The sequence below is a fragment of the Carassius gibelio genome, chromosome A16 (assembly GCF_023724105.1).
Source record: "Carassius gibelio isolate Cgi1373 ecotype wild population from Czech Republic chromosome A16, carGib1.2-hapl.c, whole genome shotgun sequence".
NCBI classification, from domain to species: Eukaryota; Metazoa; Chordata; class Actinopteri; order Cypriniformes; family Cyprinidae; genus Carassius; species Carassius gibelio.
In genome coordinates this window covers 21,477,899-21,500,549 of record NC_068386.1, presented here as the reverse complement: position 1 = coordinate 21,500,549, position 22,651 = coordinate 21,477,899, and the positions used below count along the sequence as shown (strand labels likewise).

At 36.1% G+C, this 22,651-nt stretch overlaps 1 long non-coding RNA gene across 1 annotated transcript; it reads left to right on the top strand.

Moving 5' to 3' along the window:
- The first annotated feature begins 5,959 nt into the window (after window positions 1-5,959).
- LOC128030077 (uncharacterized) lies at window positions 5,960-19,689 on the top strand. Its single transcript, XR_008187792.1, has 2 exons — window positions 5,960-6,347; window positions 19,620-19,689. It is a non-coding gene; the product is annotated as an uncharacterized LOC128030077 (long non-coding RNA).
- Window positions 19,690-22,651: the final 2,962 nt, after the last annotated feature.

The following is a 22,651-nucleotide window of genomic DNA, read 5'->3' as shown; positions in this document are numbered from 1 at the left end:
GCATCTACGTCTGTCTACATGGACTCTGTTTGTACGTGTTCTAAACTTGCTTAATCCTATTATCAACAGCAACGGCATTGGAAAGCTATATATATATATATATATATATATATATATATATATATATATATATATATATATATGAAATATAAACATGCGCAATTATACAAAAATCACTTTTTAAAAGCTACAACAACAAAAATTGTTTGGACTACAACAAACATTTTCTGGGATTTGTGATATCACAAATATTGACGAATGGGATGTGAATTGGTTGAGCTGCACTAGAGAAGGCAACGAGTGTGATATATACGTAGTTGTCCATGAAGACTGGAAGAGAAAAAAATAACTATAAAGGCACTTTTCCTTTACTGATAAAATGAGCCAAAAATTTCACTCAGACTGAAAAAAAACCAAAATTATTAGATCCTCATGAGAAATATTCAAAATTAGATCACTACAGTAATTACAAAGTAAAGACATGACCACTGGACAGCAAAATGCTTACTGGGTCAGAAGGGTCAGAAAGATAAAAAAAAACAGGTGGAGAAGAACAGAAACACCTAAACTGCAAAATAATTAAGAATTAAAGTGAAGAATTAGGTGTGACACTATCAGGGAGCATTTATTCTACAGTGCCACCATTTTCCAGAACTGCAACTTTCCTGGAGTATCAGAATTACAATGTGTCAGGTTCTGAGAGACGTAAAAGATCCCAAAAAATGACTTAATTAGAAAAGCATGATGTATTGTGGAATACTATATATTAAGACTTTATATATTGGCTTTATGAACAGAATATTTTGAGTGATTCTTGAAGGACTAGCATCCCCTCCTCTTGTACGACAATTTGAGGAATATATCTTCCAGATAGTACCGTGACTCCCTATATGCAGAGTATGCAGTCTTCATAGGGCACCAACTTCCAGAGGGGACACCATCCCAGTTGCTAAAAAAAAAAAAAAAAAAAAAAAAACATGCACCATTCTCCCATCTGCGCTCGTGATCACTCGCACCTCATGTTTGCGGCTGAATGTTCGTAATTGATGGATGGACATCAGCCCGGGTAAAGGACATAAGCAATCAGGCACAGAGAAAAGAAAACTAAAGAAAGTAAAAAAAAAAAAAAAACAGGCATAAATTTGGCTTGACATTGGACATTCGAGAGTCTCAAATTTAGGGACCGTCTCTAAAGTTACATGTGATATTGTTATACACTTTTCTAACATGAGTAGCATTTGAAGAGAATGATTTACAGTCATAAAAACAACTGTAATTGTTCATCTACGTGACAGCTATAATGCACAATTAAATTGAATGTTTTATGTTTATTAAAACAAACTGTAAGTCATATGTAAATTATGCTACTTTTTCACATGGACTCAAAAGCAAATTTGAAGCTCAATAGCATATGAGGAGAAAGACTTGCAGTCATAAAACAATTTTAATGTGTTAATTTAGATGTCAGCTACAATGCACACCTTATACATTTTTTATATATATTAAAATAAAGTGTTACTAACGTTATATATATTGTTCTGTGTATTTGATTTCAAAGTCTAGATGGGTCGGATTAACCCTTTAACTGCTGTATCCCTTAAAACTTGATTGCCAAAGGGTTACTGTAAATGCTTATGCCCGCTGGGCACAGTTTTCCCGATGCCACCGGGGTGTCGTTGCACTGATGGCTTGAGCCCGCCATCGCTGCTTGCAGCTAAATTTAGGGCCTGAGCCAATGGGCGCAGGGCCCTATTGTTCCCCTAAGGATTATTCTTATTAGGGCTCAAGCCCGAAGGGGCGAAGAGCCCTATTGTTCTTCTAAGGATTATTAGGGCTCAAGCCCGAAGGGGCGAAGAGCCCTATTGTTCTTCTAAGGATTATTAGGGCTCAAGCCCGAAGGGGCGAAGAGCCCTATTGTTCTTCTAAGGATTATTCTTATTATTATTTTTTTTATTTTTTATTAAACCTTCCGGGGGTTTTTGGGGGCCTTAACATGCTCAAAAACTCTTGAAAATTGGCACACACATTGGAATCTGCGGCCATCAGGACGCCGCAGAGGCTGGGACCCGGGCGTGGCACAGGGGCTCTACAGCGCCCCCTGGAACACAGTCAGAAATCTTGAACCATAGCTCACACACACTTGCATGTATTTATATGAAACTCAGTACACTTATAGATCTCATTGAGCCGAACAACTTTCACACTTTATGTCATAGGCTCCGCTCAACAGGAAGTCAGCTATTCAGAGCTGTTTAAAAAAAGCATGCTCTGGAATTTGAAATACTCCTCTGAGGTTTTCAACCCGTTCGCCATGAAACTCGGTGAACATGATCTCAAGACATTGAGGATGAAAAATTGCGAGGGGATTTTTGATATCTCGAACGGTTTGCCCGTGGCGAGGCGTGGAACTTATGGCGAGAAATGAGAAACAGGAAATGTCTAATAACATCCACATACATTTCCTGAATTTGATCAAACTTCATTGGTTTGTTCGTTGTATGATACCGATTGTATATATGTGACTATTAAGAGTCAACGTTATAGCACCACCAACTGGCAGCAGGAAGTGTGTCATTTTCCAAATGCTTTGAATTCAGCATCTTATTTTTACTCGATTTACTTAAAACTTCATCAGAATAATGACAAAACACGGCCGATGAAAATCTGTTGTGGGGATATTGATATCTGATATAGTGTTGCCATGGCAACGTGTCAAACTTGAATGTTCTGTTATGGTGAGTTTGAGGCAGACAACAACCTCAGATTTACATGAAACTCAAAACACATATCAGTATTAGTGATAGCTAGACAATGGCAAAAGCTTTTAAAAGGGCGTGAAGGAGGCACTCTATAGCGCCACCTTTTGTCAAAAGTGGGGGGGTTAGTTTTAGCTACAGACACCAAACTTGGTACATAAATTGTTCTTCTCAAGACGGACAACTTTCTAATTCACAGTCATCAGCTACGACCAACAGGAAGTTGGCTATTTTGATTTGAATATTTAAATTGAGCTCTGATTTAATGCATACTCCTCACAGGAAATGTTCACTATACTCACCAAACTTTGTCTACATGTGGAAAAAACATTGAGGAACTTAAATTGCGAGTGGATTTTGGTTAGCTTGAACAGTTTTGTCGTGTTGATTTTTTTAAATGACAGTAAAAAGGGAATCATTAATTGTCTTGTATTTTTAAATTGCAGCTTCCAAACACAAAAAAAATTCATACAGAGATCAAATCATTCTGAGGACATATGCATAGTTTCATGACTTTACAACACTGTATGATTAAAAGAAAATTAAAAAACTGTCAGACATCTCAACTCACTCTGTCCCTCTGTTTGAGGAATGTATGTGTGCTGACTGAGAGTGTGTGTGTCTGTGAGTGGGGGATGGGCATGAGCTGAGTGGCAGACACAATGAGAGAGAGAAAGAGACTTAATCATCTCTTTAATCACCAGAAAAAAAATGTATTTTAAATTGTTATTTTTTGTTGCTTTTGCTAACATTGCTGTTTTCATTACAGCTTAAGAAATCTCTTAGGCCTTATCCTTTTCTGACAGTTTCAGGAATTAATAACAAAATTCTAAAAATACTTATTTGTGCTGCAAATAATAATTTCAATCTCATTTGATACCGACCTATTCCATCCTGTGACATGACATTTATCTTAATTTACATAATCTCATGGATGTAACAGTAAAACTGTTCAGCTCACAGATGAAGACTAAGCTGTAATGCAAGCAGAACTTTCACAAATGCTTATAAGTCATTAAAGGATTTTATAACACTGTAAAATAATGTCTAATTTGTTAACATTAGTGAATGCATTGGTAACACTTTATAATAACTGCACTCATTAGTAAATAGTCAGTTCATGCTTTATAAAGTCTTGTCCCAACTTAAATAGTCATTAATAAGCAGCTTATAAATACAGCTATAAATAGCTTGATCTTGGTTTATAAGCACATTTATTAAAAAGGAGAGTAAAGGGTCAGTTATCTTCCTATGAAAAATAAAAAAATGAAAATAAACAAACAACAACACAGATTGATACAGAACTCAGAAATTTTATTGTGGATTTATGATCAAATCAGCCTGTAAATGAATCATACTCCTCCAAGAAGACACAAGTAGTTCACACCAAACTTTTTCAACATGATGCCAATATACTGAAGATGTTAAATTGCGAATGGGTTTAGGATACCTTAAATGGTGTGGCCATACCGATTTATTAAAGTAACATAAAAAAATACAATAGTTATTTTACTATTTTTAACATTCTTTATTCCAACTCTTCATAATTTTTTATATACGTAGAAGTCATCATTTGAAAGAAGCACAGTAAGTTTCATAGCTTTATCATTTTCAAGAGCCAGCTTAAAATTAAAACTATCATAACATATAAATCAAGCTTGCAATTCTTAGTACCAATAATGGCCACCAGATGGCGCTATATGATTACTTTTAAATAATTATTGTAGAAACAAGTATGATTTAAATCATTTATAGAAATCTTTCAAAGAAAAATAATATGTATTTTACTGATAAAATGACCCTCACTTAATTAGAATAATATGCTGAAGTATTGTGAAATACTGTGTATTAAGAATAATTCTTTATAGGCTTTATGGACAGATAAGTTTGGAGTGACTCTTGAAGGATCAGCACCACATCCTCTTTTACCACTGTTTATAGAATTTATCTTACAGAACAGGTGAATGAATTTTGGATAGCTTGAATGGTTTTGTCATGGTGATTTTTTGAAATAACAGTAAAAAAGGAACCAGTAAATGTCTTTTATTTTTTTAAGTGCAGCTTCTAAACACTTCAACAAAATGTACACATAGAAGTCATGCTGAGGAAATATGCATAGTTTCATGACTATACAACACTATATGGATGATATAAAATTAAAAAACTACCATACATCTGATGTCACTCTGTCCCTCTGGGTAATGTGTGTGTGTTAAGTGTGTGTGCTGAGTTTGTGTGAATGTGTGGGAGAGGGGATGGGCTTGGTGTCAGAGAGAGAGAGAGAGAGAGAGAGAGAGAGAGAGAGAGAGGGAGGGAGACTTAATCATCTCTTTAATCACCAGCAGAAAAAAAGCAATTTTGTGTTGTTGTTGTTTTTTCATCATTACAGCTTAAGAAATATCTTAGGCCTCAACATCAACTGTTGCTGCTTTATATAGCCTTCTCCCAAAATTAATAGTCATTAGTAAGCATTTTATAAATACAGCTATAATTAAATTGTTCATGGTTTATATGCACATTCATTTTGAGGAGATTAAAGGCTGTAATCTTCCTAAAAAAAATAAAAAAATAAAAATAAAAAAAATAAACAAACACAGAACTCAGAAACATTTATTTCAAGATGCAATAAAAGAAAACTGTACACTATATATACATATATATACAATTGCATAAGTTTATATTTAATTTTTTTATCAAGTGTACAGCTAATAATAATAATAATAATAATAATAATAATAATAATAATAATAATAATAATGCATTTTATTTAAGGCGCCTTTCAAACCACTCAAGGTCACCGTACAACAAGTAACAACAGTAACAATATTAAAACAAAAAATAACAGCAAATAACAATGTCAATAAAAAACCACAATAATATTAGAATAGCACAACATATTGTGGAATACTATATTAAGACTTTATATATAGGCTTTATGAACAGATAGGTTTTGAGAGATTCTTGAAGTACTAGCATCACCTCCTCTTGTACGACGGTTTGAGGAATATATCTTCCAGATAGTACCGCCGCTCCCTATATGCAGAATACGCAGTCTTCGTAGGGCACCAACTCCCAGAGGGGGCACCATCCCAGTAGCTCAAAAAAAATAAAACATGCGCCATTCTCCCATCCGCGCTCGCGACCGCTCGGACATTTGCGGATGAATGTTCGTAATTGATGGATGGACATCTATGCCCGGGTAAAAGACATCAGCAATCCGGCACAGAGAAAAGAAAAATAAAGTAAAAAACAAAACAAAAACAGGCATAAAGTTGGCTTGACATTGGACATTCGAGAGTCTCAAATTTAGGGACCGTCTCTAAAGTTACATGTGATATTGTTATACACTTTTCTAACATCAGTAGCATTTGAAGAGAATGACTTACAGTCATAAAAACAACTGTAATTGTTCATCTAGGTGACAGCTATAATGCACCATTAAATTGAATGTTTGATATGTATTAAAACAAACTGTAAGTCATATGTAAATTATGCTACTTTTTCACATGGGCTCAAAAGCAAATTTGAAGCTCAATAGCATTTGAGGAGAAAGACTTGCAGTCATAAACCAATTGTAATGTGTTCATTTAGGTGTCAGCTACGATGCACAACTTATAAATTTTTTATATATATTAAAATAAAGTGTTACTAAAGTTATATATATTTTTCTGTGTATGTGATTTCAAAGTCTAGACGGGTCGGATTAACCCTTTAACTGCCATATCCCTTAAAATTTGATTGCCAGAGGGTTACTGTAAATGCTTATGCCCGCTGGGCACAGTTTCCCGATGCCACCGGGGTGGCGTTGCACTGACGGCTTGAGCCCGCCATCGCTGCTTGCAGCTATATTTCTTATTATTTTTTTTATTTTTTATTTAACCTTCCGGGGGTTTTTAGGGGCCTTAACATGCTCAAAAACTCTTGAAAATTGGCACACACATTGGAATCTGCGGCCATCAGGACGCCGCAGAGGCTGGGACCCGGGCGTGGCACAGGGACTCTACAGCGCCCCCTGGAACACCTTCAGAAATCTTGAACCATAGCTCACACAGACTTGCATGTATTTATATGAAACTCGGTACACTTATAGATCTCATTGAGCCGAACAACTTTCACACTTTATGTCATAGGCTCCGCCCAACAGGAAGTCAGCTATTCAGGGCTGTTTAAAAAAAGCATGCTCTGGAATTTGAAATACTCCTCTGAGGTTTTCAACCCGTTCGCCACGAAACTCGGTGAACATGATCTCAAGACATTGGGGACGAAAAATTGCGAGGGGATTTTTGATATCTTGAACGGTTTGCCCGTAGCGAGGCGTGGAAATTATGGCGAGAAATGAGAAACAGGAAATGTCTAATAACATCCACATACATTTCCTGAATTTTATCAAACTTCATTGGTTTGTTCGTTGTATGATACCGATCGTATATATGTGACTATTAAGAGTCAACGTTATAGCGCCACCAACTGGCAGCAGGAAGTGAGTCATTTTCAAAATGTTTTGAATTCAGCATCTTATTTTTACTCGATTTACTTAAAACTTCATCAGAATAATGACAAAACACGGCCGATGTAAATCTGTTGTGGGGATATCGATATCTGATATGGCGTTGCCATGGCAACGTGTCAAACTTGAATGTTCTGTTATGATGAGTTTGAGGCAGACACCAACCTCAGATTTACATGAAACTAAAAACACATATCAGTATTAGTGATAGCTAGACAATGGGAAAAGCTTTTAAAAGGGCGTGAAGGAGGCATGCTATAGCGCCACCTTTTGTCAAAAGTGGGGGGTTTATTTTTAGCTACAGACACCAAACTTGGTACATAAATTGTTCTTATCAAGACGGACAACTTTCTAATTCACAGTCATCAGCTACGACCAACAGGAAGTCGGCTATTTTGATTTGAATATTTAAATTGAGCTCTGATTTAATGCATTCTCCTCAGAGGAAATGTTCACTATACTCACCAAACTTTGTCTACATGTTGAAAAAACATTGAGGAACTTAAATTGCGAACGGATTTTGGTTAGCTTGAACCGTTTTGTCGTGGTGATTTTTTGAAATGACAGTAAAAAGGGAATCATTAATTGTCTTGTATTTTTAAATTGCAGCTTCCAAACACTTAAAAAAAAATTCATACAAAGATCAAATCATTCTGAGGAAATATGCATAGTTTCATGACCTTACAACACTGTATGATTAAAAGAAAATAAAAAAAAAACTGTCAGACATCTCAACTCACTCTGTCCCTCTGTTTGAGCAATGTATGTGTGCTGACTGAGTGCATGTGTGTGTGTGAGTGTGTGTGTGTGAGTGGGGGATGGGCATGAGCTGAGTGGCAGACACAATGAGAGAGAGAGAGAGAGAGAGAGACTTAATCATCTCTTTAATCACCAGAAAAAAAATGTATTTTAAATTGTTATTTTTTGTTGCTGTTGCTAACATTGCTGTTTTCATTACAGCTTAAGAAATCTCTTAGGCCTTATCCTTTTCTGACAGTTTCAGGAATTAAAAACAAAATTCTAAAAATACTTATTTGTGCTGCAAATAATAATTTCAACTCATTTGATACTGACCTATTCCATCCTGTGACATGACATGTATCTACATTTTTAAAATCTCATGGATGTAACAGTAAAACTGTTCAGTTCACAGATCAAGACTAAGCTTCTTTCACAAATGCTTATAAGTCATTAAAGGATTTAATAACACTGTAAAATAATGTCTAATTTGTTAACATTAGTAAATGCATTGGTAACACTTTATAATAACTGCACTCATTAGTAAATAGTCAGTTTATGCTTTATAAAGCCTTGTCCCAATATTAATAGTCAGTAGTAAGCAGTTTATAAATACAGCTATAAATAGCTTGTTCTTGGTTTATAAGCACATTTATTAAAAAGGAGAGTAATCTTTTCAGTTATCTTCCTATGAAAAATAAAAAAAAATAAAAATAAACAAACAACAACACAGATTGATACAGAACTCAGAAATTTTATTGTGGATTTATGATAAAATCAGCATGTAAAAATGAATTCATACTCCTCCGAGAAGACATAAGTAGTTCACACCAAACTTTTTCAACATGATGCTAATATACTGAAGATGTTAAATTGCGAATGGGTTTAGGATATCTTAAATGGTGTGGCCATACCGATTTATTAAAGTAACATAAAAAAATACAATAGTTATTTTACGATATCTTTAAAATTTTTAATTTCAACTCTTCATAATTTTTTATATATGTAGAAGTCATCATTTGAAGGAAGCACAGTAAGTTTCATAGCTTTATCATTTTCAAGAGCCAGCATAAAATTAAAACTATCATAACTTATAAATCAAGCTTGGAATTCTTAGTACCAATAATGGCCACCAGGTGGAGCTATAGGATTACTTTTAAATAATTATTGTAGAAACGAGTATAATTTAAATCATTTATAGAAATCTTTCAAAGAAAAATAATATGAATTTTATGTATTTACTGATAAAATGACCCTCACTTAATTAGAATAACAAGCTGAAGTATTGTGAACTGTATATTAAGAAATAATTCTTGATGGGCTTTATGGACAGATAAGTTTTGAGTGACTCTTGAAGGTTCAGCCCCACATCCTCTTTTACCACTGTTTAAAGAATTTATCTTACAGAACAGGTGCGAATGAATTTTGGATAGCTTGAATGGTTTTGTCGTGGTGATTTATTGAAATAACAGTAAAAAAGTAACCAGTAAATGTCTTTTATTTTTTTAAGTGCAGCTTCTAAACACTTCAAAAAAATGTACACATAGAAGACAAGTCATTCTGAGGAAATATGCATAGTTTCATGACTATACAACACTATATGGATGATAGAAAATTAAAAAACTATCAAACATCTGATGTAACTCTGTCCCTCTGTCACTGTGGGTAATGTGTGTGTGTGTGTTTGTGTGTGTGTGTGTGTGTGTTAAGTGAATTAGGTGTGAAACTATCAGGGAGCATTTAGTCTCCAGTGCCAACATTTTACAGAACTGCCACTTTCCTGGAGTCTCAGAATTACTCTGTGTCAGGTTCTGAGAGATCTAAGATTCAAAAAAATGATTTAATTAGAATACCATGAAGTATTGTGAAATACTATATATTAAGACTTTATATATAGGCTTTATGAACAGATTAGAGTGACTCGTGAAGGACCAGCACCACCTCCTCTTGTCCGATGGTTTGAGGAATATATCTTCCAGAATCCGGGATTAAGATTTAGGAGCTCTTTTTTATTCCACCTCCTGTCTTGCAGAATTGACAAAAAATTAATCTTCACATTAATTCCTAATTATTTTGCAATTCTTTTTGTCAGTTCTTCTTGACCTGTTTTTTTCTTCTTCTTTTCTGACCTCATGACCCAGTCAGCATTTTTTGTACAATGGCCAAGTCTTAACTTATCAATTTCTGTATTGCATTTGTGTTTGATATTTCTCACAGGCTTTACAGAGTTAAAACTCTTTTTTAGCGCATTTCATCTGTAAAAGAAAACATGCCCAATAATTCTGCACACATGAAAATAAGGAGTTTTTCTCTTCCAGCTTTCCTGGACTATTGTATAGCACTCATAAATGATTAAATAAAAAATAATGGTAGTTATTAAGATTGATATGGTTTGGAATTGGTAAAATGTGCTTGGAAAAAAATCACAATAAAACAATGTTTTAATGTTTAAGTTTGGAATATTAACTGACATGAATGAATGCTATATAAATATTGTTCATGTTAACATAATGTTTAGAAATGAAATATTATTGTAAAGTGTCACTAAAGTTATATATATTGTTCTGTGAATGTGATTTTAAAGTCTTGATGATTCGGATTAACCCTTTAACTGCCATATCCTTTAAAACCTCACTGCCAGAGGGATATTGTGAATGCATGTGCCCGCTGGTCACAGTTTACCTGATGCCACCGGGGTGGCGATGGCATTGGTGGCTTGAGCCCGCCATCGCTGCTTGCAGCTATATTTCTTCTTCTTATTAGGGCCCGAGCACCGATGGTGTGAGGACCCTCTTGGAATTGCTCCGTTTATTATTAGGGCCCGAGCACCGAGGTGCGAGGACCCTCTTGTATCTGCTTTGTTTTTTATTATTATTATTCTTCTTCTTCTTCTTCTCCCGAATGAATCGCAGTTTTGAGGGCTTTAACATGCTCAAAAAGTCATGAAACTTTGCACACGCGTCAAACCTGGTGAAAATTTTCGTCTGATATAGGATTCAGAAGAGGGTGTGGCAAAATGGCTCGACAGCGCCACCTATACCAAGAAAATCAACAGCCTTCCAGCTATGTTTCACGTACATGCACGAAAATTGGCACACATATGTAACACATCAATACCTACAAAAAAGACTCTTGGAGCGAAATTCTAAACCCAACAGGAAGTCGGTTATTTTTAATATTATGAGCATATTTTGTGTAATTTTGGTCATTTCCATGTGTTGTATTTTAACGAACTCCTCCTAGAGAGTTCTTCAAATCAACACCAAATTTGGTATGCCTAATCTTAAGGCCTTTGCGATGTTAAATTGCGAAGATCTTGAGTTTTCGTTGAAGGGCGTGTCCGTGGCGGCCTGGCGAATTTCGATGATTCGCCATGAAAAATGAAGTTGCTATAACTCACACATACAATGTCCAATCTGCCCCAAACTTCACATGTTTGATGAGACTCCGAACCTGAACAGATTGACATGCCCATATTCAGTTATAGTCATAGCGCCACCTATTGGCAACAGGAAGTGACATATTTTAAGATGCGACAAACTACTCCTAGAAATTTTATGACATCAATGTCTTTTTTGTGGTCAGTCTAATCTAAAGGCCTGTGCGATGTTCAGTTGTGAAGATCTTGAGTTTTCGTTAAAAGGCTTGTTCATGGCGCCGCGACGAAGTTCGATGTCTCGCCATGGGAATAAAAGATGTTATAACTCAGGCATAAAATGTCCGATCTTCCCCAAACTTCACATGTGTGATAAGAGTCCTGGCCTGAACAGATCTCAAGGCCAATATTCCACCGGGTGTGGCAGAATGGCTCTATAGCGCCACCTATGCACTTTCAACGGAGTGCGCCTCGAGCTATGTTTCACGTACATGTACAAAAATTGGTACACACATTGTAACACTCCAATACCTACAAAAAAGTCTCTTGGTACGATATCCGGATCCCAACAGGAAGTCGGTTATTTTGAATTTTCCCTTCAAAATTGGTGTTGTTTTTGCCATTTTCAGGGGTTGTACTTTAACAAACTCCTCCTAGAGATTTATTCAGATCAACACCAAACTTGGTCAGTGTAATCTAAAGCCCTTTGCGATAATAAATTGCGAAGGACTTGAGGTTTCGTTAAAGGGCGGGTCCATGGCGGCCTGACAAATTTCGATGTTTCGCCATGAAAAAGGAAGTTGCTGTAACTCAGACATACAATGTCCAATCTGCCCCAAACTTCACATGTTGGATAAGACTCTTGACCTGAACAGATCTACATGCCAATATTCAGTTATAGTCATAGCGCCACCTATTGGCAACAGGAAGTTACATATTTTACACTGCGACAAGCTACTCCTAGAAATTTTATGACATCCATGTATTTTTTGTGGTCAGTCTAATCTAAAGACCTTTGTGATGTTTAGTTGTGAAGATCTTGAGTTTTTGTCAAAAGGTGTGTCCATGGCGCCGTGATGAAGTTCGATGTCTCGCCATGGGAATAAAAGATGTTATAACTCAGGCATAAAATGTCCGATCTTGCCCAAACTTCACTTGTGTGATAAGGGTCCTGGCCTGAACAGATCTGAAGGCCAATATTCCATCGAGTGTGGCAAAATGGCTCGAGAGCGCCACCTATACACTTTCAATGGAGTGCGTATACACTTTAAACGGAGTGCGCCTCGAGCTATGTTTCACGTACATGTACAAAAAATCGGTACACACATGTAACACACCAATATCTAAAAAAAAGTCTCTTGGTACGAAATCCGAATCCCAACAGGAAGTCAGTTATTTTGAATTTTCTCTGCAAAATTAGTGTTGTTTTGGCCATTTTCAGGGGTTGTACTTTAACGAACTCCTCCTAGATATTTATTCAGATCAACACCAAACTTGGTCAGTGTAATCTAAAGCCTTTTGCGATCTTAAATTGCGAAGATCTTGAGGTTTTGTTAAAGGGCGTGTCCATGGCGGCCTGACGAATTTCGTTGTTTCGCCATGAAATAGGATGTTGTTGTAACTCAGGCATAAAATGTCCAATCCTCCCCAAACCTCACATGTTCGATAAAAGTCCTGCCCTGAACACATCTGAAGGCCAATATTCCATTATAATGATAGCGCCACCTGCTGGCAACAGGAAGATTGGCACATATATGGAATAAACATTGATATATTCTACTTATATTTATGAGTTTAAACGCATATTTCTCACCGTTCACCTATTAACTAAAGCCACTCGCTGCCGGTGAGCCCGGGTGCGAGGGCCCGTTCATCGCTGCTTGCAGCTTTAATTATTCTTATTATTATTATTCTTCTTCTCTAAGATGAATCGCATTTTTGAGGGCCTAAACATGCTCGAAAAGTCATGAAACTTTGCATACACCTCAGAACTGGCGAAAATTTACGTCTGATATGGGTTTCAGAAGTGGGTGTGCCAAAATGGCTCAACAGCGCCACCTATACACGTTCAACGGTGTGCGCCTCGAGCTACGTTTCATGTACATGTATGAAAATCGGTATACACATGTAACTCTCCAATACCTACAAAAAAGTCTCTTGGAGCAAAATCCGAAACCCAACAGGAAGTCGGTTATTTCAAATATTATGAGCAAATTTTGTGTCACTTTTGTCATTTCCATGCGTTGTATTTTAACGAACTCCTCCTAGAGATTAATTCAGATCAACACCAAATTTGGTATGCCTAATCTAAAGTCCTTTGCGATGTTAAATTGCGAAGCTTTTGAGTTTTCGTTGAAGGGCCTGTGTGTGGCGGCCTGGCGAATTTCGATGATTCGCCATGAAACAGGAAGTTGCTATAACTCAGACATACAATGACCAATCTGCCCCAAACTTCACATGTTGGATGAGACTCCTGTCCTGAACAGTTTGACACGACAATATTCAGTTATAGTCATAGCGCCACCTATTGGCAACAGGAAGTTACATATTTTAAGCTGCGACAAACTACTCCTAGAAATTTTTGACATCAATGTCTTTTTTGTCGTCAGTCTAATCTAAAGGCCTGTACGATGTTAAAATGAGAAGATCTTGAGTTTTCGTTAAAGGGCGTGTCCATGGCGCCATGTCAAAGTTCGATGTCTCGCCATGGGAGTAGAAGTTGCTGTAACTCAGTCATAAAATATCAGATCTTGCCCAGACTTCAAATGTTTGATAAGAGTACTGACCTGAACACATCTGGAGGCTAATATTCCATTGGGTGTGGCAAAATGGCTCGATAGCGCCACCTATACATTTTCAATGGAGTGCGCCTCGAGCTACATGTCATATACATGTACGAAAATCGGTAAACATATGTAACACACCAATAGCTACAAAAAAGTCTCTTGGTACGAAATCCGAATCCCAACAGGAAGTCGGTTATTTTTAATTTTCCCTGCAAAATTGGCGTTGTTTTTGTCATTTTCAGGGGTTGTATTTTAACGAACTCCTCCTAGAGATTTATTCAGATCAACACCAAACTTGGTCAGTGTAATCTAAAGCCCTTTGCCATGTTAAATTGCGAAGGAATTGAGGTTTCGTTAAAGGGCGTGTCCATGGCGGCCTGACAAATTTCGATGATTCGCCGTGAAAAATGATGGTGCTATAACTCAGACATACAATGTCCAATCCGCCCCAAACTTCACATTTTTGTTAAGACTCTTCACCTGAACAGATCTACATGCCAATATTCAGTTATAGTCATAGCGCCACCTATTGGCAACTGGAAGTGACATATTTTACACTGTGACAAACTACTCCTAGAAATTTTATGACATCAATGTCTTTTTTGTGGTCAGTCTAATCTAAAGACCTGTGTGATGTTTAGTTGTGAAGATCTTGAATTTTTGTTAAAAGGCATGTCCATGTCGCCATGACGAAGTTCGATGTCTCGCCATGGGAATAAAAGATGTTATAACTCAGGCATAAAATGTCCGATCTTGCCCAAACTTCACATGTGTGATAAGGGTCCTGGCTTGAACACATCTGAAGGCCAATATTCCATTATAACGATAGCGCCACCTGCTGGCAACAGGAAGATTGGCACACATATGGAATAAACTTTGATATATTGCACTTATATTTATGAGTTTAAATGCATATTTCTCAACGTTCACCTTTTTTACTAAAGCCACACGATGGTGGTGAGCCCGGGTGCGAGGGCCCGTTCATCGCTGCTTGCAGCTTTAATTATTATTCTTTTTATTTTTTATTAAACCTTCCGGGGGTTTTTGGAGGCCTTAACATGCTCAAAAACTCTTGAAAATTGGCACACACATTGGAATCTGCGGCCATCAGGACGCCACAGAGACTGGGACCCGGGCGTGGCACAGGGGCTCTACAGCGCCCCCTGGAACACCTTCAGAAATCTTGAACCATAGCTCACACACGCTTGCATGTATTTATATGAAACTTGGTACACTTATAGATCTCATTGAGCCGAACAACTTTCACACTTTATGTCATAGGCTCCGCCCAACAGGAAGTCAGCTATTCAGGGCTGTTTAAAAAAAGCATGCTCTGGAATTTGAAATACTCCTCTGAGGTTTTCAACCCGTTCGCCACGAAACTCTGTGAACATGATCTCAAGACATTGGGGATGAAAAATTGCGAGGGGATTTTTGATATCTCGAACGGTTTGCCCGTAGCGAGGCGTGGAAATTATGGCGAGAAATGAGAAACAGGAAATGTCTAATAACATCCACATACATTTCCTGAATTTGATCAAACTTCATTGGTTTGTTCGTTGTATGATACCGATCGTATATATGTGACTATTAAGAGTCAACGTTATAGCGCCACCAACTGGCAGCAGGAAGTGTGTCATTTTCAAAATGTTTTGAATTCAGCATCTTATTTTTACTCGATTTACTTAAAACTTCATCAGAATAATGACAAAACACGGCCGATGTAAATCTGTTGTGGGGATATTAATATCTAATATGGCGTTGCCATGGCAACGTGTCAAACTTGAATGTTCTGTTATGATGAGTTTGAGGCAGACAACAACCTCAGATTTACATGAAACTCAAAACACATATCAGTATTAGTGATAGCTAGACAATGGCAAAAGCTTTTAAAAGGGCGTGAAGGAGGCACGCTATAGCGCCACCTTTTGTCAAAAGTGGGGGGTTTAGTTTTAGCTACAGACACCAAACTTGGTACATAAATTGTTCTTATCAAGACGGACAACTTTCTAATTCACAGTCATCAGCTACAACCAACAGGAAGTCGGCTATTTTGATTTGAATATTTAAATTGAGCTCTGATTTAATGCATTCTCCTCAGAGGAAATGTTCACTATACTCACCAAACTTTGTCTACATGTTGAAAAAACAATGAGGAACTTAAATTGCGAACGGATTTTGGTTAGCTTGAACCGTTTTGTCGTGGTGATTTTTTGAAATGACAGTAAAAAGGGAATCATTAATTGTCTTGTATTTTTAAATTGCAGCTTCCAAACACTTAAAAAAAATTTCATACAGAGATCAAATCATTCTGAGGACATATGCATAGTTTCATGACTTTACAACACTGTATGATTAAAAGAAAATTAAAAAACTGTCAGACATCTCAACTCACTCTGTCCCTCTGTTTGAGCAATGTATGTGTGCTGACTGAGTGCATGTGTGTGTGTGAGTGTGTGTGTGTGAGTGGGGGATGGGCATGAGCTGAGTGGCAGACACAATGAGAGAGAGAAAGAGAGAGAGAGAGACTTAATCATCTCTTTAATCACCAGTAAAAAAATGTATTTTAAATTGTTATTTTTTGTTGCTGTTGCTAACATTGCTGTTTTAATTACAGCTTAAGAAATCTCTTAGGCTTTATCCTTTTCTGACAGTTTCAGGAATTAAAAACAAAATTCTAAAAATACTTATTTGTGCTGCAAATAATAATTTCAACTCATTTGATACTGACCTATTCCATCCTGTGACATGACATGTATCTACATTTTTAAAATCTCATCGATGTAACAGTAAAACTGTTCAGTTCACAGATCAAGACTAAGCTTCTTTCACAAATGCTTATAAGTCATTAAAGGATTTAATAACACTGTAAAATAATGTCTAATTTGTTAACATAAGTAAATGCATTGGTAACACTTTATAATAACTGCACTCATTAGTAAATAGTCAGTTTATGCTTTATAAAGCCTTGTCCCAATATTAATAGTCAGTAGTAAGCAGTTTATAAATACAGCTATAAATAGCTTGTTCTTGGTTTATAAGCACATTTATTAAAAGGAGAGTAAAGGGTCAGTTATCTTCCTATGAAAAATAAAAAAAATAAAAATAAACAAACAACAACACAGATTGATAAAGAACTCAGAAATGTTATTGTGGATTTATGATAAAATCAGCATGTAAAAATGAATTCATACTCCTCCGAGAAGACATAAGTAGTTCACACCAAACTTTTTCAACATGATGCCAATATACTGAAGATGTTAAATTGCGAATGGGTTTAGGATACCTTAAATGGTGTGGCCATACCGATTTATTAAAGTAACATAAAAAAATACAATAGTTATTTTACGATATCTTTAACATTCTTCATTCCAACTCTTCATAATTTTTTATATACGTAGAATTCATCATTTGAAAGAAGCACAGTAAGTTTCATAGCTTTATCATTTTCAAGAGCCAGCATAAAATTAAAACTATCATAACATATAAATCAAGCTTGCAATTCTTAGTACCAATAATGGCCACCAGATGGCGCTATAGGATTACTTTTAAATAATTATTGTAGAAACAAGTATGATTTAAATCATTTATAGAAATCTTTCAAAGAAAAAGAATATGTATTTTACTGATAAAATGACCCTCACTTAATTAGAATAATATGCTGAAGTATTGTGAAATACTGTGTATTAAGAATAATTCTTTATAGGCTTTATGGACAGATAAGTTTGGAGTGACTCTTGAAGGATCAGCACCACATCCTCTTTTACCACTGTTTAAAGAATTTATCTTACAGAACAGGTGCGAATGAATTTTGGATACCTTGAATGGTTTTGTCGTGGTGATTTTTTGAAATAACAGTAAAAAAGGAACCAGTAAATGTCTTTTATTTTTTTAAGTGCAGCTTCTAAACACTTCAACAAAATGTACACATAGAAGACAAGTCATGCTGAGGAAATATGCATAGTTTCATGACTATACAACACTATTACAACACTATACAACACTAGAAAATTAAAAAAACTACCATACATCTGATGTCACTGTCCCTCTGGGTAATGTGTGTGTGTGTGTGTGTGTGTTTGTGTGTTAAGTGTGTGTGTGTTAAGTGTGTGTGCTGAGTTTGTGTGAATGTGTGGGAGAGGGGATGGGCTTGGTGTCAGAGAGAGAGAGAGAGAGAGAGAGGGAGGGAGACTTAATCATCTCTTTAATCACCAGCAGAAAAAAAAAGCAATTTGGTGTTGTTGTTGTTTTTTCATCATTACAGCTTAAGAAATATCTTAGGCCTCAACATCAACTGTTGCTAGCCTACTCCCAAAATTAATAGTCATTAGTAAGCATTTTATAAATACAGCTATAATTAAATTGTTCATGGTTTATATGCACATTTATTTTGAGGAGATTAAAGGCTGTAATCTTCCTAAAAAAAATTAAAAAAATTAAAAAAAAATAAATAAACAAACACAGAACTCAGAAACATTTATTTCAAGATGCAATAAAAGAAAACTGTACACTATATATATATATATATATATATATATATATACAATTGCATAAGTTTATATAAAAAAATTTTTATCAAGTGTAAAGGTTAATAATAATAATAATAATAATAATAATAATAATGCATTTTATTTAAGGCGCCTTTCAAACCACTCAAGGTCACCGTACAACAAGTAACAACAGTAACAATATTAAAACAAAAAATAACAGCAAATAACAATGTCAATAAAAAACCACAATAATATTAGAATAGCACAATATATTGTGGAATACTAAATTAAGACTTTATATATAGGCTTTATGAACAGATAGGTTTTGAGAGATTCTTGAAGTACTAGCATCACCTCCTATTGTACAACGGTTTGAGGAATATATCTTCCAGATAGTACCGCCGCTCCCTATATGCAGAATACGCAGTCTTCGTAGGGCACCAACTCCCAGAGGGGGCACCATCCCAGTAGCTCAAAAAAAATAAAACATGCGCCATTCTCCCATCCGCGCTTGCGACCGCTCGGACATTTGCGGATGAATGTTCGTAATTGATGGATGGACATCTATGCCAGGGTAAAAGACATCAGCAATCCGGCACAGAGAAAAGAAAAATAAAGTAAAAAACAAAACAAAAACAGGCATAAAGTTGGCTTGACATTGGACATTCGAGAGTCTCAAATTTAGGGACCGTCTCTAAAGTTACATGTGATATTTTTATACACTTTTCTAACGTCAGTAGCATTTGAAGAGAATGACTTACAGTCATAAAAACAACTGTAATTGTTCATCTAGGTGACAGCTATAATGCACCATTAAATTGAATGTTTCATATTTATTAAAACAAACTGTAAGTCATATGTACATTATGCTACTTTTTCACATGGGCTCAAAAGCAAATTTGAAGCTCAATAGCATTTGAGGAAAAAGACTTGCAGTCATAAACCAATTGTAATGTGTTCATTTAGGTGTCAGCTACGATGCACAACTTATACATTTTTTATATATATTAAAATAAAGTGTTACTAAAGTTATATATATTGTTCTGTGTATGTGATTTCAAAGTCTAGACGGGTCGGATTAACCCTTTAACTGCCATATCCCTTAAAATTTGATTGCCAGAGGGTTACTGTAAATGCTTATGCCCGCTGGGCACAGTTTTCCCGATGCCACCGGGGTGGTGTTGCACTGACGGCTTGAGCCCGCCATCGCTGCTTGCAGCTATATTTATTATTATTTCTTTTTTTTATGAAACTTCCGGGGTTTTTTGGGGGCCTTAACATACTCAAATACTCTTAAAAAATTGGCACACACATTGGAACCTGCGGCCATCAGGACGCCACAGAGGCTGGGACACGGGCTTGGCACAGGGGCTCTACAGCGCCCCCTGGAACACAGTCAGAAACCTTGAACCATAGCTCACACACACTTGCATGTATTTATATGAAACTCAGTACACTTATAGATCTCATTGAGCTGAACAACTTTTGCGCTCTAAGTCATAGGCTCCGCCCAACAGGAAGTCAGCTATTCAGGGCTGTTTAAAAAAAGCATGCTCTGGAATTTGAAATACTCCTCTGAGGACTTTCAACCGTTTGCTTCAAAACTCGGTGAACATGATCTCTAGACATTGGGGATGAAAAATTGCGAGGGGATTTTTGATATCTCGAACGGTTTGCCCGTGGCGTGGCGTTGAATTTAGGGCAAAAAATTAGAAACAGGAAATGCCTAATAACATCCACATACATTAACTGAGTTTGATCAAACTTCATCGGTTTGTTCGAAGTCTGATACCGATCGTTTATATGTGACTATTAAGAATCAACGTTATAGCGCCACCAACTGGCAGCAGGAAATTGAGTCATTTTCAAAATGCTTTGAATTCAGCATGCTATTTTTACTTTGCTTCAAACTACATCAGAATAATGACAAAACATGGCCGATGTAAACCTGTTGTGGGAATATTGAGATCTTATATTTTGTTGCCATGGCAACGTGTAAAACGTGAGTATTCTGTTATGGTGATTTTGAGGCAGATAACAACCTCAGATTTACATGAAACTCAAAACACATATCAGTATTATTGATAGCTAGACAAAGGAAAAAGCTTTTACAAGGGCGTGGAAGAGGCACTCTATAGCGCCACCTTTTGTCAAATGTGGGGGGGTTAGTTTTAGCTACAGACACCAAACTCGGTACGTATATTGTTCTTATCAAGACGGACAACTTTCTAATTCACAGTTATCAGCTACGACCAACAGGAAGTCGGCTATTTTGATTTGAATATGGATTTTTGAAAAAAAATTGAGCTGTGATTTAGTCCATACTCCTCAGAGGAAAAGTTCACTATACTCACCAAACTTTATCTACATGTTGCAAAAACATTGAGGAACTTAAATTGCAAACGGATTTTGGTTAGCTTGAACGGTTTTGTCGTGGTGATTTTTTGAAATGACAGTCAAAAAAGGAATCATTAACTGTCTTGTATTTTTAAATTGCAGCTTCCAAACACTTAAAAGCATTTTCTCATACAGAGATCAAATCATTCTGAGGAAATATGCATAGTTTCATGACTTTACGACACTGTATGATTAAAAGAAAATTAAAAAACTGTCAGACATCTCATCTCACTCTGTCCCTCTGTTTGAGGAATGTATGTGTGTTGACTGAGTGTGTTTGTGTGTGTGAGTGTGTGTGTGTGAGTGTGAGTGTGAGTGTGAGTGGGGGATGGGCATGAGCTGAGTGGCAGACAGACAGGGAGAGAGAGAGGGACTTAAACATCTCTTTAATCACCAGAAAAAAAAAATATTATTTTAAATTGTTTTTTTGTTGTTGTTGTTGTTGCTAATTGTGTTTTCATTACAGCTTAAGAAATCTCTTAGGCCTTATCCTTTTCTGACAGTTTCAGTGATTAAAAAAAAATTCTAAAAATACTTATTTGTGCTACAAATAATAATTTCGGTCCCACTTTATATTAGGTGGCCTTAACTACTATGTACTTACATAAAAAAATAAGTAAAATGTACTTATTGTGTTCATATTGTATTGTAAAACACTTTTGCTGCTATTGAGGTGGGATAGGGGTAAGGTTAGGGAGAGGGTTGGAGGTATGGATAAGTTTAAGGGTGGGTTAAGGTGTAAAGTATGGGTCAACAGTGTATTTATAAATGCAGTTACAGAAATTAAATACAGATGTAATTACATGTAGTTTTTTTTTTATATATAAGTACAATGTAAAAACATGTACACAATAAGTACATTGTACTAAATTATTAATTAAAATGTAAGTACATAGTAGTTAAGGCCACTTAATATAAAGTGGGTCCATAATTTCAAACTCATTTGATACTGACCTCTGACACCCTGTGATTGACATTAATCTGAATTTATATAATCTCATGGATGTAACAGTAGAACTGTTCAGCTCACAGATGACGACCAAGCTGTGATGCAAGCAGAACTATTTCACAAATGCTTATAGGTCAATAAATTTATAACAAAACACTTTTAATTACTTAAGGATTTGGTAACTAATTAAAATAATGTCTCATTTTTTAACATTAGTAAATGCATTGTTAGATACCTACAAAATACCTACCACAAAGTCTCTTGGTAGGAAATCCGAATCCCAACAGGAAGCAAAATTGGCGTTGTTTTTGCCATTTTCTGGGGATGTACTTTAACGAACTCCTCGTGGAGATTTATTCAGATCACCACCAAACTTGGTCAGTTAAATCTAAAGGCCTTTGCAATGTTAAATTGCGAAGATCTTGAGGTTTCGTTAAAGGGCGTGTCCATGGCGACCTGACAGATTTCGATGTTTCGCCATGAATAAGGAAGTTGCTGTAACTGAGACATACAATGTCCAATCTGCCCCAAACTTCACATGTTAGATAAGACTTCTGCCCTTAACAGAGCTACATGCCCATATTCAGTTATAGTCATAGCGCCACCTGCTGGCAACAGGAAGTGACATGTTTTACGCTGCGACAAACTACTT